The sequence below is a fragment of the Eschrichtius robustus genome, chromosome 19 (assembly GCF_028021215.1).
Source record: "Eschrichtius robustus isolate mEscRob2 chromosome 19, mEscRob2.pri, whole genome shotgun sequence".
Taxonomy (NCBI): domain Eukaryota; kingdom Metazoa; phylum Chordata; class Mammalia; order Artiodactyla; family Eschrichtiidae; genus Eschrichtius; species Eschrichtius robustus.
This window is the reverse complement of record NC_090842.1, coordinates 24,854,314-24,872,250: the sequence shown is the minus strand read 5'-3', so window position 1 is coordinate 24,872,250 and position 17,937 is coordinate 24,854,314. Positions and strand designations below refer to the sequence as shown.

Here is a 17,937-nt window from a genome sequence, read left to right as displayed (position 1 = left end):
AACATCATCTCAAAAAAGATACAGAATATATAGATAGCTGTGTTACATTTCCAGAAAGTGTGTGACAAGATTGAATACAGTTAAAATTAGTACAAGGAACATTTGTGGGTGATTTCATGTGCCATAGTTCAAAACAGAAGATGGGAATTGTTCTTCAAGATGCAATTAATAAAATTACAACGAGGCTTTTGTCTTTTTGTGGTTAACATTATTTATATGAGAAACTATCTTTGCATATTTGCTCTTTAAAACAAACTGTAATGATAATTTAGAAACTGCAGCAGGAGTAGTACTCATTGCAGAACAAAACTATCTCCTTTATTACTTCGAAAAGCATTGATGGGTCTAAGACCAAACTCATACTCATATTTTTTTACTACTCCTGGTATCTGCAGATGTTGCTCCCTTTCTATATAAAGAAACTTATTGACTGAGTAAAGGGAGTCTATGAGTCATTTTTGCTAAAATTTACCTGCTACTTCCAGGCAAAGTCAATTCCCTATTTGCCTATTAATTTTTTACCATAGTTTTGATTGGAACTTGCATTTATTAATTATTCAGTTATTTCATTAGGCCAAATTGAATTGTCATTATTTTACGCTCAAAAAAACATTGAATCTTAGCAGTTTCACACACTTCAAATTCATGTATTTGAAATACATGTTTCTTTCAATCTACATGTTGCAAATATCTTTAACAAAGTTCTGGTTTGTTTCTTTAAAACGTATGATGCCTTTTCATTTTATTAAAATTTTAACCTCAATGTAGGCAATTTTATCAGTCTCTCTCTCTTTTTTTTTTTTTTATAATTTTTATTTATTTATTTTTGGCTGTGTTGGGTCTTCATTTCTGTGCGAGGGCTTTCTCTAGTTGCGGCAAGCGGGGGCCACTCTTCATCGCGGTGCGCGGGCCTCTCACTATCGCGGCCTCTCTTGTTGCGGAGCACAGGCTCCAGACGCGCAGGCTCAGTAGTTGTGGCTCACGGGCCTAGTTGCTCCGCGGCATGTGGGATCTTCCCAGACCAGGGCTCGAACCCGTGTCCCCTGCATTGGCAGGCAGATTCTCAACCACTGCGCCACCAGGGAAGCCCATATCAGTCTCTTTAATGATTAGTAGTTTAGCCTTATTTTTTAAATTATTAATTATATAAAAATTACTTCTCATAATGTTACCTTTCACATTTAAATAGTTGTATGGAATTGTTTTTTGCTGTACTGATTATTGATTTTCCCAAGGTTAATTATAGAGTAACTTATCCCTTACCCACTGATCTTCAATTCTCAGTCTCTCACAAATCAAATTTTTTTGCACCTTCATCCTTTTAGGCTCTCTATCATGTTCCAATGCTATGTTTTTCTAATCCTGCATCAATACCATGCTTTTTATGTATGAAAAATTTGTAATAAATCTCGATGTTTGTTAGGGTATTTTCCCCTATCGTGTTCTTCTTTAGGAATATTTCAGCTATTCTTGTTCATTTGCTGATCTCTGACAAATATAGAAGAGATTATCAAGTTCCATGAAAATTCCTGTAAGAGTTTTAGTAGAAATTATATTAAGATATAAATAAATTGAGAGAATTGGCAGCTTTATTATGTTTAGTCTTCTATACCAATATTGTGGTTTCTTTATTTTCTTTAATGTATGTTAACAAAATGTTTTTATTTTAGCTACAAGAGATTTTCACATATTTTTTACACTTATTATTAGTACTGCATGTACTTTGTTTCTTTAGTAAATACTACCTTTTTAAAATTATATTTTCATCTCATTGTTCATCTGATTGTTTTATGAATTGATTTTAATTCTAGTAAACTCCTAAACCTTTTTTTTACTTATAAAAATATATCTCAACACAGAGATATGTGTGAGGAGCATGATAACATGAGGAACTCCGCGGAATTGCTCCCCAGTGGAACTGGTGAGAATTATAAAATAACATTTAAGAAAATTAATGTCTCTGGAAATGGTCCTGGAGACAAGCAGCAAATGCAGAAACGTTTATTCAAGAAACTCTATTAGAGTCTGGTGGGAATGATGAGAATGTCGTGTGTCAACCAGAAACTAGTTCCTTCATCCCTTCTCTCAGCTCTGTGAGATGGAAACTCCACTCCAAACTGGTTCAACAGGGCTCCCCCCACCCACCCCAGCTAGCAGTTGGAGGGCAAGGTGTTGCCAGTTCTCACCCTGCTCCTAGCTACCTATTGATCAACTAAATTCTGAATTGGTATGGCCAAGAAGAGGGGCTCCTTTCTTTTTTACAGCCTATACTTGTGCAACAGAGGCTCTACCTTGGCAAGGCTTCACAGGGAATACAGGGCCGCAATTGTGCTTGCCCTGGACTGTAAAGCCGTGGTTTCACACTGGGAGAGCCAAGCCCAAAAGACTTGAGGCTACTGTTCCCTTGCATCAAGTGCCCAGCTCCTAAAGTAGAGGCATCACTCAGAGAAACCCAGCATAGTCTCCAATTCAGCTCCAAAGCCAATGGCTCAAAGTTTTGCCTCAGTGGAGAAGCAAAGAACCCAGGAAAGAGAGGCAGAGGAGCCTGCCAGGTTCAGAACAAATCTGAAACACTTGCCAAGGGAAATACCCTTTTGAAGGAGCCCAAATTGGGTTGGATTAGTCTGTAGAACAATTTAGGGCCCCAAATGAAAAACAATACAGAAATCATCTGGCAATCAGTGGAGTTTAACAACTTGGGCGTAGTCAGGGAAAGAGACAGAAAACCCTGCCAAAACCACTGCCATTCGAGCGTGACTGCGGGCATACCCAAGGCTGGGATCCCCTGAAGTGAAACATTAGAGGCTTAACACTGCAGAGGGGAAGTAGACTTTACTAAAGTAATCTAGCCTATCATTAAACAAATAAACAAGGAAATTACAGTAACAGGCCTTCAGTGAAAAGTCAATATCAGATTTGCTATAATATATTCTCTAAAAATGTCCAGTCTTCAACAAAAGATTACAAGATATACAAAGAAACAAGAAAGCATGACCCATAAACTAGAGGAAAACAAAACAAAACAAAAAAGCAGGCAAAAGAAACTGTCCGTGAGAGCAAACAGATATCAGATTAACCGAAGACTTCTAAGGATCCATTGTAAACGTGTTCAATGAACTACAGTAAACCTTTAAAGAAGGAAATGAAGGCGTGATGACAATGTCATATCATAGAGAATATCAAAAAAAGAACATAATGGAAGATGTGGAGTTGAAAAGTACAATAACTAAAATGATAAATTACAAACTATAAATTTGAACTGGCAAAAGAAAGCATTAGTGAACTTGGAGATAGATCAATAGAAAATATGCAAGCTGAAGTATATAGAGAAAAAAGAAAGAAGAAAAATGAAGAGACCCTCAGAAAAATGTGGGACATCATTAAGTGCACAAATATACCTGAAATGAAAATACTAGGAGACAAAGAAAGGAAAAGAAAAAATATGGCTGAAAACTTCAAAAAATTTTGGAAACATTAGTCTCCACATTCAGAAAGCTCAACAAACATCAAGAACGTAAACACAAAGAGATTCACAAAGAGCCAGAAAAAAAAAATGCTGCAAGTCAAAGTGCTGAAAGCAAGAGAAAATTGACTCATCACTTCCAAGGGAACCCCAATAAGATTAACAACTAAATTTTTATAGAAATAATGGTCACCAGAAGGAAGAGGGCTAGCACATTCAAAATGCTCAAAGCAAAAACTTTCAACCAAGAATCACGTATTCAGCAAAGCTATCTTTAAAAAAAATGAAATAGAGACATTCCCAGATTACAAAAAAACCGAGGGCATTTGTTACCAGCAGACATGTCTTAAAAGAAACAGGAAAGGAAGTTCTTCAGACTGAAAAGCAAATATCCCCAGATGGTAATTCAACTTCACATTAAAAACAAAGAGCATCAGGAAAAGTAATTATGTAGTTACCAAAGACAGTATAAATGCATAGTTTTTCTCTTTTCTTTTCCTAACTTTTAAAAAGCAATTGTATAAAACAATGCATACGTAATATATTATTGAGGATATAATAACTAGAAATTCAGAAGTAATAGTTTGGTATTCCAATATTCTCCTTTCAGTAATGGATAAAAAAACTAGTCAGAAATAAATAAGGCAACAGAAGATTTGAACAACAGTATAAACCAACTATACCTAACATATTTATACAACAATCTACCCAAATACAGCAGAATAAATATTCTTCTCAAGTACACATGGAACATTCTGCAATGTATATCATAGGCTAGGCATAAACTAAACCTCCATAAATTTAAAAGGATATAAATAATACAAAGTGCATTCACTGACAGTAATAGAATGAAATTAGATATCAATAACAGAAAAAAATTGGGGGGAACTCATAAATATGTGGAAATTAAACAATGCATTCCTCAATAACCAATGATTCAACGAAGAAATCAAAAGGAAATTTTGAAAATGTGAGATAATGTAAGTGAAAATGCAGTCAATCAAAAAGTAATGGATGCAGCTATAGCAGTGCTTAGAGAGATACTTATAGCTTTAAATGCCTATATTAATTTTTTTTTCATCTTAACTATACTAACAAGAACCTCACATACAATTCTGAGTATAAGAAGTTATGGTAGACACCTGTACCTTGTTCTTGATATTAAAAAAGAGAAAACAGCTTTTGACTTTCAACATTAAGTAAGATGATTGATGGTGTTTATTTGAAGACACTTTTTGTAAAAGTGCACTCTCATTTCTTTCTTTTTAATTTTTTCTTTTGTTTTATTTGTTTTACAATGATGCAAAGGGAAAAGGCAGTCATATCAAGGATAGTAACTTAGCTGTTCACTACCTCTAAACTTGGCTTCAATTGTATTATTGTGTTATTTAAAAATCTTCTTTCCAGTCCTTCATATTTGCATGCATTTCCATTTTATATCATCTTGTTTTCTCTAACAGCTTAACCTGTTCTATCCTTATGGCTTCTTCCCTTACTTATTATATTTACTGCATTTATTTATTTTTCTTTTTGAGCATAACCAATATAAGAGGATACCTTGATAATGATTTATTAGAGAAAACACAGACATTTTCTAAAACTGGAAAATATATGAAACAAAAAGAGGAAATGACCATTGATTTTTTAAAACAAATTAAATCTTTTGAATTTGAGTATATAATGACAGAATTTGACAAAAGATAGAAAGATATTGTGCCAAGATCTATTTAAGATGAGAATGGACCAAAAGCATTTGGCATTCTCTAGGGTGGACGAATATCCAGGTGGATAGACTAATGTCCATGGATATGCTACCCATATAGTGCAGTTGAGTTGCATTGAGATAGGAACATATCGTAACCTTATCACCTAGTTCTCTGATATTCTCAGTAGGTGAAATATTTAAATATTTGTATTCCCTATTATTTTTCTCAGTTACGGATTTTCCTGTTTTCTCATCCTCCTGGAATGTTTTGCTTATGAGCCTTACACCAAGGAGGATGAATGACTCTACTTTCAAAACCTTGCTTCATACTCCACACCCATTTGTTTCTGTTTATGACCAACTGTCGAAGGAAAGATCATGAAGGGGAGTTAAAGTGGACGAATAGCCCCAGGCATGCTTCAAATGACGATATTCCTAAAATAGTGGTTTGTTGCATTCCTTACTCCTTGTCTGAGTAATACAAGGTATATACCAAATAAATAGTAAAGAAAGGACCAGGTAAATAGTAGGTGCATAGGCTTGCCTGCTTTCAGATAGCACATTACAGTTTATACCATTATGTATGAAATTTCTTTCAGATTCTGACAACAGATTAATTTTGAATAAAAATGGTTACTTGTATTCTTAGTTTTGTCGTTTTGTTATTCCAGAGCATTTGTTGTAATTTTACTGGAAATTGCTAGAGGTTGTAACAAAGGCAGCCATTTTAAAATTAAGTGCTTAGAATTTTTATGCAACAGTTTTGACATTATAGATAATATTAAGACAAATAGATAATATTCAATAAAATGTGTGCATTATCTCACTAAACTCTAAGCCCCTTGAGGGAGACTAGCCTTAGTCACAGCTCTAGTCTCAGTCTCCAGCACAGGACTTGGCACAGAACAAAGATTCTTATGACAACATTAGTCACATTGTTTAACCTACTTTTATTTGCTCTTGCCACTCTTCTTTCTCTCTTTGTTCCAGCCCTCCTGGTCTTTTCTGAGTTAAGGATTTTCTGTCCTCAGGGCTTTCATATTTGCTCTTTTTTCTGCCTGATAATCTCTCTATCCCTCCTCAGCCCTAATTTGAATTATTAAAATTTATGCATTCTTTATGTCTGTGCTTAAATATCACTCCTTTGGGGAAATTTTCTTTTACTACTTGTCCCCAATCTCCTCAGATAAATTAGTTATGTAATCTTCTAAAAACCTTTTCATTTTCATCAAAACACTTAACCACAAAGAAATGATATCGTAATGGGGATATCATAGACCCTGGGGATACATAAATAAACTAGGGAACTTCCAAGTAACAAATAACCAATTTATGATGCATAATGAATACTCAGCAAATATTTGCTGAATAAATGAAGAAGTAATCATTAGCCATACTTTGTGGGGCTCATATCTATTTCCATTCATGTTATTTTGTCACGGGGGGTTATATGTAGTTCAAAATAAGTCAGTGAGAAGAATCAATTTCAGGCTGTTGGAAAGCATATATAGCCAGGGTCTTATATGGAAATTTAAGAGAAATATTGATGGTTTCCAAGTCTTTCCCTGGACATGCCTCATATCATGTAACATGAGCAATAAATTGAGGTTGCTTATATTTAAGTAGAGAAGGCTCAGAGGGGAAGACAAATTGCTCTAAAATATCTGAAATACCATCATTTAAAGAGGTGCACATCAGAATTCTCTTCTACTGAGGAGTCTAGGAGGAATTTCCTCTTTGATTCTTGATATTCAGTCTTTGAATCATTTGGAATTGGAAATCAAAGGACATTTTCTCATACAACATTAATATCCTTATAAGAAAAGTTTCCTTTAGCAAATAAGTCAATAAGTGTTTGTTATAGACTGAAAGTTTGTGTAGCCCAATAATTCATATGTTGAAACCCTAACCCCCCCCCCCACACCCCCAGTGTGGCTATATTTGCTGATGGAGCTTCTAAGGAAGTAATTAAGGTTAAGGAGGTTTATAAGGGTGGGGCCCTGATACTATAGAATTGGTGTCTATAGAATATAGAGACACCAGAGAGCTCTCTCTTTCTCCACCTGTGGGCAAACAAAGAAGAGGTCATATGGAGCACACAGAGAGATGATGGCCACCTATAAGCAGCCAAAAGAAGAAGGTTCAGGATGAAACACATCTTGCCTACCCCTTGATCTTGGATTTCCTCACCTCTGGGACTGTAAGAAATAAAATTGTGTTGTTGAAGCGACCAGTCTGAAATATTTTGTTGTAGCAGCCTCAGCACACTAGGTAGTGCTATGGTCACTTACTAATTCTATATGCATACTCCATGAAAAAGTAAAAAGTCTATCTGAAGAGACAGGCGGTGCCTACCTGGATAATTCTTCAACTCTATTTGTGTAATTTTCCCCACAGTCCTAAGTTCCTTCCTTCCTTCCTTCTTTCCTTCCTTCCTTCCTGCCTTCCTTCCTTCCTTTCTCCCTTCCTTCCTTCCTTCCTCCCTTCCTTCCTTCCTTCTTTCTATTTATTTTCTTTGGCCATTATTATTGCTGTTATTGTTTAAATACCCATGTTGTTTCCCCATTGTCTATTTTTTTTTCCAGATAAAATAAAGCAGGCAAATCTAAATTCTCTATTTGTTTCAGTGTAGTTCATCTGTTGTTGTTGCCCTGATGCAGAAAGTTTACTTTGGTCTAGGTCCCATTTATTTGAAATCATGGAGTTATGGCTTTTGTTTATCCTGTTATATGCAAGCAAAAGCAACAAGGAGCCAGAGTTAATGAAGGCACTTGCCAGACAAATGTTTATGACAAAGGAATAGATGAAAAGAAGATCAGTAGATATTATGCCTTTTTGAGAAACGTCTCCTGTCATTTGACTTGCAAATTTAATTCAAATTTTCTTGGTCAAATCAAATGGAATGAAAATGGCAAGAAGGCCAAAACCAAAGGAAAATGACACTCTGTTCAGTAGGTATGGACAAGAGATTTAATTAAGTTCTTATCATTGTGTTGTGTCTGTTATTTCTAAAAACCTAGGAAAGCAATAAAGATACAAATCCATGGATTTCAGCATACTAGCTATATGCATATATAGTATCTAATATCTAGGAACATGAAGCACAGATCATAACATCTACACTTCATTTATGTATTTTTACTCTAAACACTAAGTCTTGTTGGAAACAATCAGGCTATAATGAATTAATAAAAATTAGGACTCTGTGAAGCCAGTCTCCTCCAGTACCATTATAATTTCCTACATAATTCATTGAAAGTATACCAACATACTAAGTCTGCAACATGCAACTGGATATTCTGAGTCACCTAATTAGATCACTTGTCATTCTTTTCCCTTTTTTTTCCTCATTGGATAGTGCACCATGCCACCTGATGTCAATAATCTCAATATTTATATGAATATTGACTCATTACCAAACCTCCTAATATTTAATAATAAAGTATGTATATCTAGCCATAAATGTTGACCAAGGTTTGCTTTGGCTTTAGAAAAACTGTCACTGTGAATTCTTCTAGAAGTTCCTAGACTAATACCAAAGTTAATGTTTAGTCAACATTTTACAGTTACATATAGAATAAATTAGTGCTTTTTTAACAGAAAAAAACTTATTCCACTATAACCATGCAGCACTACAATTCTATAAATATATGAAAGATTGACATTTTGCAGAGGAAATGTACAGAGAGTGGGCTATGCTTTTCACTTTACAAAAGTTAGGACTCATTAAAGTAATCTATGAAATTTAAGCATCTTCTAAAATTCTTTAAGAATCTACATATACTGTTCTTAAATGGCTAATATAAGAGGAAATTTTTTCTTAGACCATATGAAGATGGTGTTCAATGTAGTGGTCTGAATGGTGACCTCCAAAGAGACATGTATATATCCTTTTCCTGGGAACCTATGAATGTTACCTTACTTGGAAAAGGGTCTTTGTAGATGTAATCAAATTAAAAATCTTGAGATGAAGAGTTCATCTGGGATTACCTGGTGGGTCCTAAATCCAGTAACATGTATCTTTAAAAGAAAGTCCAATAACATGTGTACTTATAAGAGTAAGTCAGAGAGAGATTTAACACAGAGAAGAAGGAGAGAGAATGTGACCACAAAGGCAGACATTGACATGATGTGGCCACAGCCATGGAATGCCTACAGCCAAAAGAAACTGCAGGAGACGAAGAATGAATTCTCCTCTATGGTTTCTAAGAGGGAGTGTGGTCCTGCCAGTACCTTGATGTCAGACTTCTGGCCTCCAGACTGTGAGAATACATTTCCGTTGCTTTAAGCTTCCCTGTTGGTGGTAATTTGTTATGGCAGCCCTAGGAAATTAATACAATCAATAAATCTGATTAAATATTATTTACAGAAGCAAGGTAGGCATTCTTATGGCCATTTTACCTATGAGAAACAGGTTTTTTTGACTGATGAAAGGTTTCTCAGCTGACAGTTAAGAATTACTAGCAAGTCCAATGTATTTCTACACTTTCTCTGTCATCTTAGCAAAAGCCACCTCAGGAAGCAAGGAGAAATGGGCTCTAAGAAGGTTATATTAAAGCTCAAGGATAAGATAAAAAAGAGAAAGTGTGTGGAGGAGGTTTTTCCATACCATGACACCTTTATCAGAAACAAGGTAAAAACTAAGTGGTCAAGGCCACTGGCAGGCAGAAATATAGTATTGTAGAGGCATCAAAAGGCATTCAGTACAACACTCTTATCAATCTAAATCCCGTATCTTCAGAGTCAGTATAACATAGTATAGCATAGCATAGCGTAACCTTGAATTAATTATCAAGAAATAAGCATTTTCGGTGCCAGAGAGGAATGCAAGTATCTCAAAGTCCAAGTTCCATGCTAGATATAATCACACTGCCCAAAGTCTTCTGAGTTTGATTATTTTTCTCCTGCAATTAATTTGCATGCTTGATCTTAATCAAAATGTTCCATGTATGTTATGCAGATCCCTTAGAGCTCAGAGGAAAGGCAGATTTATCTCACTCCAGGCACCAGGGAATGAGAGATGAAGATTAATATTACCTTCATTTTATCTGAGAAATGCCTGCATTAACTAACTCACAAAAGTGAAAACTATACCAAGACCCAATTTCTATTTTGTTTGAGTGGAAATTTTAAAGCTTTTGTAAATATCAGCAGATCTGGAAAATAATATTTCTTATCTACTTGGATTTACGCAGAACTGAAAAATGCATTAACATTTTTTAAGTGTACAGCTACTTAGGGGAAAAAATACAAAAACAAAACAAAGAAATACCAAGGTCTTTAGTGGAGTTGTAAACATTTCAGAAATTAACCTAATAGTGGTTAAAAATCCAGACATTGGAAAGCTAGCATTGTCAGGAGAATGACTTTTCTACCACATCTCTATTGATTGAATAGATATCTCTAAATATTTAAGAAACTGGGAGTCAGAGATTAATTTATTTGCACTGGAGCTGATAAGTTTTTGCCCATTAACACACTTGTTATATAGGGTAGTTGGACCAGGAAATGAGATGATTTTAAAACAGCAGTTAAAGTGAAGCATACATTGTGTATAAGATATGGAAATCATTAAATATAGTGAATAGAGAGCTGAGGATATAAAAGAAAAAGGAAGTACCTAAAGTAGTTTGTATTCTAAATAACCTGCTTTGATTTGAGGGAGGTTAAGTATCCCTGGAAATCATCACTTTGGTAGACATCGTCATCTTCCTGAAGATTTTGAATTTGCACATATGAAGCTAAGACCTAAGTGTCTTTAGGTCTTAGCTTCATACGTGCAAATGGTTTCTTAGTTTCCTAAGAAACTAAGTGAAAGCCACTAAAAATTGTACAAATTCATTTTCCTTTGCCATCACCCATGCCTCCATCTTAATGTCTTTCAAATCCACACTGGCACATTCAGTTAATTCTCTCAGTTATTCAGTTCCTTTTATCTCCAAGACATCACTGTCAGAGGAAAGTCTTCTTTGGCACATATTTACCCAGCATGCTGCTATACAGTCAGGTGTGATGGTTTTCTGCCTCACCAACTGCAAGATCCTTGGATGCAGAGATTTTGTCTTCTTTAGTGAATGCATCGTATTGACTATCATATGTGTCACCATATAGCAATCTCCATGGTAAGATTTTAATTAATCCTTGTTGAATGAACAAATGGATGACTTTTTTAAATGATTACTGATCTCAAGGAACTTCTGACTCAGAAGGGGAGCGAAAATAACACATAACTAGCCAAAATGTGAGTCAGCTGATAGTCATTCTCTAATTGTGAGCCTTGTCCTTTTGTCTCTGCTCCTATACCTCGTGGTCCACTATGCCATTTGTACCTTGATTTAAATTTCTATTATCGTAGATATAAATGAGGGATGCTTTAAGGAAAGAGTGGCATGTGGGCTGGGTTTAGAGGAAAGGGCTGGTTTGTTAAGCTGGGGAAGTGCAAAGAATGGCATCCCTTCTTGTCCCTATAATTCTCATTTTTCTGTTCCATAGCATTCTGTCCTCATCGTTTTTTTCTAACCTCTTTATGATCTGTTTGAATCTGATTCACTTGCCTGATTTCAAATACCAGACAATATTTTTCTAAAATCTTAGCCCTATGTCCCCTCCAGTTACCTGTTGGGTACATTCACCTGGATGGTCAGTGCCACAAATTCAGTCTTTCAATAGTGGAACTAATAATATGTAATGCCTATTCTTCTCCATTTCTAAAAATCTCTTTCTTGATCCAATTTCTCGTATCATCTTTCTGGCTACATGATTTTATACATCTTTCCCCTTGTATCCAATAAGCTCACATCTTCCTTTTCAATGTAGGGAAGTTGTGTCATCCTTCAGTAATCAGCTGAAATTTTACTCTTTCCTTTATGAAGGAGGCAATAGGAACAAACAGACTCCTAAGGATTTTGGAGGATCTAACTCAGAGATGTAATGGAGATTTGATTATAAAGTGAATGTAAAGCAAATATGATGGTTTTAGTTAGTTTGTTGAATATATACATAATAGTCATCAGTGAATATAACACGTAACAAGAGACTCAAAACGCAAAGCAGTACTTTGAGAAGTCCAAAATGTATCCAATGCTACACAAATAGAATGCAATGAGAGGATCTTACATCACTAATGATACATACATTATTACATTCATTTTAAAAATAAAGTGCCTATCATATACTAGGCTCTGATATATTTGGTCCATCTTGACACTCTAATTGTCAAGCCTTTTTAATGATCACCTGTGTTTGAGCAAATATTCACACAAACAGAAGCCAGGTGAAAAATTCAGATACAAATATCTGTCTGAGCATATTAAAAATGCATATTCTTGGATTTTATTCTAAATTAAATGAATAAGAATTTCTGGGGCTAGGCCCTGGACATCTGCATTTCAAATAAATTTTGTTTGCATAAAAATCTTCCGGGATACCTGAGAGCCATTCTACTCTATTCTATTTCTTCCCTTAGGTGTTAGCAGTGTTTAATGGCTTGGCCCAAGCCCTCAGAGGCTCCACTGGGGAAGCTATTATGCTCTGGGTTTTGTAATCCAGCAGGGGTAGCAGCTAATAGCAATTTTCCTGCATAATTCCTTCTTTTCTGGTTTAGTGGTAAAATAGCTGCTAAAAAAGAAGGGAAATGATGCAACAAAATGTGGCATCCTACAGCGAGCTGCAGTCCAGTGTTTGTCCTTGAATCATTTTAAAGTTTAATATGTTATATTAAAACAGCTTGGCTAAACATATATCTTTGGGCAGAAGTCTTAATATACAGTGAAGGCAAGAGGAAGGCAGTTATGTAGATAAAATTATCATTCAAGCAGTGGTCACATTATCATTCCTCCCAGGTTACTGGGAATGGCACGTGCTTTTGAATCTTAAAATCCACATTCTTTACAGTCTTGGAAATAGTACTGTTTTGATCATACAAAAATGACTTTACATTAAAGGTCAAACTGATTTGCTTTTCCTCAAATTCACCCACATATTAACAGGTTAAAACACAGATGGAGAGAGCAGAAGTAAAATGATCGAAGAAAAAAGATACCTGTGTAGGTCACCCTTATGATTGAAATAGAAATCACATCAAACTCATTCAAACTCTTTTTATTGAAGATGTAATCTGATAAAACTCCCTATTGTTATACACTGTTGAGAAGTCTGAATACATTTTGAAGCCATGCATGATTTCATTTTAATACTTTCTTTTAAAATAAAAGGAATTTTTTGATGAGTCTTTTAAAATATTCTTAAGATGGTATTTGATTTTCCAAGCTTACCAGCCCCCATTGACAATGAATGTGTGGTATTTTCTAGCAGTGGGCAGTGATATAAAGATCCCTACCATCAGATTCTCCACATTTTGGAATTATAAGAGGTATGCTTAACAGATAAAGAGAATTTTAAGGGAATTTGTTCCCTTTTCAACTTCCTAATTCCTGAAAAGTTTATATTAGGTGTAATTTCTTTAGGATGTGTATTCAGAATGCTTCGGAATGTCATATTAGATAATGTTCGGGCTTTGGAATCATTCCTAATTGTGTTTGCACCCTAATTTCATTACTTACCTCGTTGCATTTTCAAATAATTTCCCCAAGGTCATAGCAGGTACTCTTATTGTGCCCAAATTACTAATTAAGGAAATGAGGGTCAGGAGGTCTTTGAGGGGTAAATGTGTTTTTTAAATCTAAAGTATATTTTCAGGGTCTGAAGTGTGCAGTGTTTAATGAAACTTAAAACAATAGTCATTATTATTAATATATGTAAGATTATCAGTTACTTTAGCTTTGAAATAAAGCAAAGCATTGCAATCTTTTAAGAATATTTGGATTTCATACTTTCATACTTTCCAATGAATTTCTACTTGAAAGCCTCAAAGATGAATACAAACTAAATTATAAAGTAAAATATAAGGTAAAAAAATAAACTACATGTTAAGGAGTAAGACTCCACTTAAATTAAAAGAGTGTTTATTGTAGGTCAATTATATGTCAATAAAGATGACTTTTAAAATCGCCTAACATTTAATTTAAAACATCTGCCTTCTCCAGGCTTGGTTTTGCTTCAGGCTTGGAAGACAGCCCTCCAAAAGTAGGATATAAATTCTCTTCTGTCTCTATCCTTCTGCTTCCGCTTTCAGTCAGGTATTTGCTATATGTAATTCTGGCCTCCTTGTGATCTGTCCCGGGGAACACACGAATCAAAGAAAAGGGTACAATCTTGCATGGCTAGTATAGCTGTAATTTGTTGCTGATGCCCTCAGAGTGAGATATAAAGTGCTAGTATTATTTTTTAACATCTTTATTGGAGTATGATTGCTTTACAATGTTGTGTTAGTTTCTGCTATACAACAAAGTGAATCAGCTACATGTATACATATATCCCCATAACCCCTCCCTCTTGCGTCTCCCTCCCATCCTCCCTACTCCACCCCTCTAGGTGGTCACAAAGCACCAAGCTGATCTCCCTGTGCTATGCAGCTGCTTCCCACTAGCTATCTATTTTACATTTGGTAGTGTATATATCAGTGCTCCTCTCTCACTTCGTCCCAACTTACCCTTCCCCTCCCCGTGTCCTCAAATCCATTCTCTAGGTCTGTGTCTTTATTCCTGTCCTGCCCCTAGGTTAATCAGAACCATTTTTTTTTTTTAGATTCCATATATATGCGTTAGCACGCGGTATTTGTTTTTCTCTTTCTGACTTACTTCACTCTGTATGACAGACTCTAGGTTCATCCACCTCACTACAAAAACTCACTTTTGTTTCTTTTTATGGCTGAGTAATGTTCCATTGTATATATGTACCACATCCTCTTTATCCATTCATCTGTCGATGGACACTTAGGGTGCTTCCATGTCCTGGCTATTGTAAATAGTGCTGCAATGAACACTGTGGTACATGTCTCTTTTTAAATCATGGTTTTCTATGGGTATATGCCCAGTAGTAGGATTGCTGGGTTGTATGGTAGTTCTATTTTTAGTTTTTTAAGGAACCTCCATATAGTTTGCCATAGTGGTGGTATAAACTTACATTCCCACCAACAGTGCAAGAGGGTTCCCTTTTCTCCACACCCTCTCCAACATTTATTGTTTGCAGATTTTTTGATGATGGCCATTCTGACCGGTATGAGGGTGATACCTCATTGTGATTTTGATTTGCTTTTCTCTAATGATGAGTAATGTTGAGCATCCTTTCATGTGTTTGTAGATAATCTGTATATCTTCTTTAGAGAAATGTCTATTAAGGTCTTCTGCCCATTTTTGGATTGGGTTGTTTTTTTTTTTTGATATTGAGCTGCATGAGCTGCTTCTATATCTTGGAGATTAATCCTTTGTCTGTTGCTTCATTTGCAAATATTTTCTCCCATTCTGAGGGTTGTCTTTTCATCTTGTTTATGGTTTCCTTTGCTGTGCAAAAGCTTTTAAGTTTCACTAATTCCCAATTGTTTATTTTTATTTCCATTTCTCTAGGAGGTGGGTCAAAAAGGATCTTGCTGTGACTTGTCATACAGTATTCTGCCTATGTTTTCCTCTAAGAGTTTTATAGTGTCTGGCCTTACATTTAGGTCTTTAATCCATTTGGAGTTTATTTTTGTGTGCGGTGTTAGGAAGTGTTCTAATTTCATTCTTTTACATGTAGCTGTCCAGTTTCCCAGCACCATTTATTGAAGAGGCTGTCTTTTCTCTACTGTATATTCTTGCCTCCTTTATCAAAGATAAGGTGACCATATATGCATGGGTTTATCTCTGGGCTTTCTATCCTTTTCCCTTGATCTATATTTCTGTTTTTGTGCCAGTACCATACTGTCTTGATTACTGTAGCTTTGTAGTATAGTCTGAAGTCAGGGAGCCTGATTCCTCCAGCTCTGTTTTTCTGTCTCAACATCACTTTGGTTATTGTGTTTCCATACAAATTGTGCAATTTTTTGTTCCAGTTCTGTGAAAAATACCATTGGTAGTTTGATAGGGATTGCATTGAATCTGGAGATTGCTTTGGGTAGTATAGTCATTTTCACAATGTTGATTCTTCCAATCCAAGAACATGGTATATCTCTCCATCTGTCTGTGTCATCTTTGATTTCTTTCATCAGTGTCTTATAGTTTTCTGCATACAGATCTTTTGCCTACAGGTAGGTTTATTCCTAGGTGTTTTATTCTTTTTGTGGCAACGGTAAGTGGGAGTGTTTCCTTAATTTCTCTTTCAGACTTTTCATCGTTAGTGTATAGGAATACAAGAGATTTCTGTGCATTAATTTTGTATCCTGCTACTTTACCAAATTCATTGATGAGCTCAAGTAGTTTTCTGGTAGCCTCTTTAGGATTCTCTATGTATAGTATCATGTCATCTGCAAACAGTGACAGCTTTACTTCTTCTTTTCCGATTTGGATTCCTTTTATTTCTTTTTCTTCTCTGATGGCCGTGGGTAAAACTTCTAAAACTATGTTGAATAATAGTGGTGAGAGTGGGCAACCCTGTCTTATTCCTGATTTAGTGGAAATGGTTTCATTTTTTCACCATTGAGGACGATGTTGGCTGTGGGTTTGTCATATATGGCCTTTATTATGTTGAGGTAAGTTCCCTCTATGCCTACTTTCTGGAGGGTTTTTATCATAAATGGGTGTTGAATTTTGTCGAAAGCTTTTTCTGCATCTACTGAGGTGATCATATGGTTTTTATCCTTCAGTTTGTTAATACAGTGTATCACATTGATTGGTTTGCGTATATTGAAGAATCCTTGCATTCCTGGGATAAACCCCACTTGATCATGGTGTATGATCCTTTTAATGTGCTGTTGGATTCCGTTTGCTAGTATTTTGTTTAGGATTTTTGCATCTATGTTAATCAGTGATATTGGTCTGTAGTTTTCTTTCTTTGTGACATCTTTGTCTGGTTTTGGTATCAGGGTGATGGTGGCCTCGTAGAATGAGTTTGTGAGTGTTCCTCCCTCTGCTATATTTTGGAAGAGTTTGAGAAGGATAGGGGTTAGCGCTTCTCCAAATGTTTGACAGAATTCGCCTGTGAATCCATCTGGTCCTGGCCTTTTGTTTGTTGGAAGATTTTTAATCACAGTTTCGATTACAGTGCTTGTGATCAGTCTGTGTATATTTTCTATTTCTTCCTGGTTCAGACTCAGAAGGTTGTGCTTTTCTAAGAATTTGTCCATTTCTTCCAGGTTGTCCATTTTATTGGCATACAGCTGCTTGTAGTAATCTCTCATGATCCTTTGTATTTCTGCAGTGTCAGTTGTTACTTCTCCTTTTTCATTTCTAATTCTGTTGATTTGAGTCTTCTCCCTTTTTTTTCTTGATGAGTATGGCTAATGGCTTATCAATTTTGTTTATCTTCTCAAAGAACCAACTTTTAGTTTTATTGATCCTTGCTCTTGTATCCTTCATTTCTTTTTCATTTATTTGTGGCCTGATCTTTATGATTTCTTTCCTTCGGCTATCTTTGGGTTTTTTTGGTTCTTCTTTCTCTAATTGTTTTAGGTGTAAGATTAGGTTATTCATTTGAGAATTTTATTGTTTCTTGAGGTAGAATTTTATTGCTATAAACTTCCCTCCTAGAGCTGCTTTTGCTGCATCCCATAGGTTTTGGGTCGTTGTTTTTTCATTGTCATTTGTTTCTAGGTATTTTTTGATTTCCTCTTTGATTTCTTCAGTGATCTCTTGGTTATTTAGTAGCGTATTGTTTAGCCTCCATGTGTTTGCATTTTTTACAGTTTTTTTTCCTGTAATTGATATCTAGTTTCATAGTGTTGTGGTTGGAAAAGATA

General features: G+C 35.4%; 1 protein-coding gene across 3 annotated transcripts in view; it reads right to left on the bottom strand.

The window, feature by feature from the left end:
* Window positions 1–17,937, bottom strand: part of CDH8 (cadherin 8) — a 370,300-nt gene that overhangs the window by 5,287 nt on the left and 347,076 nt on the right. The window lies entirely within an intron of this gene.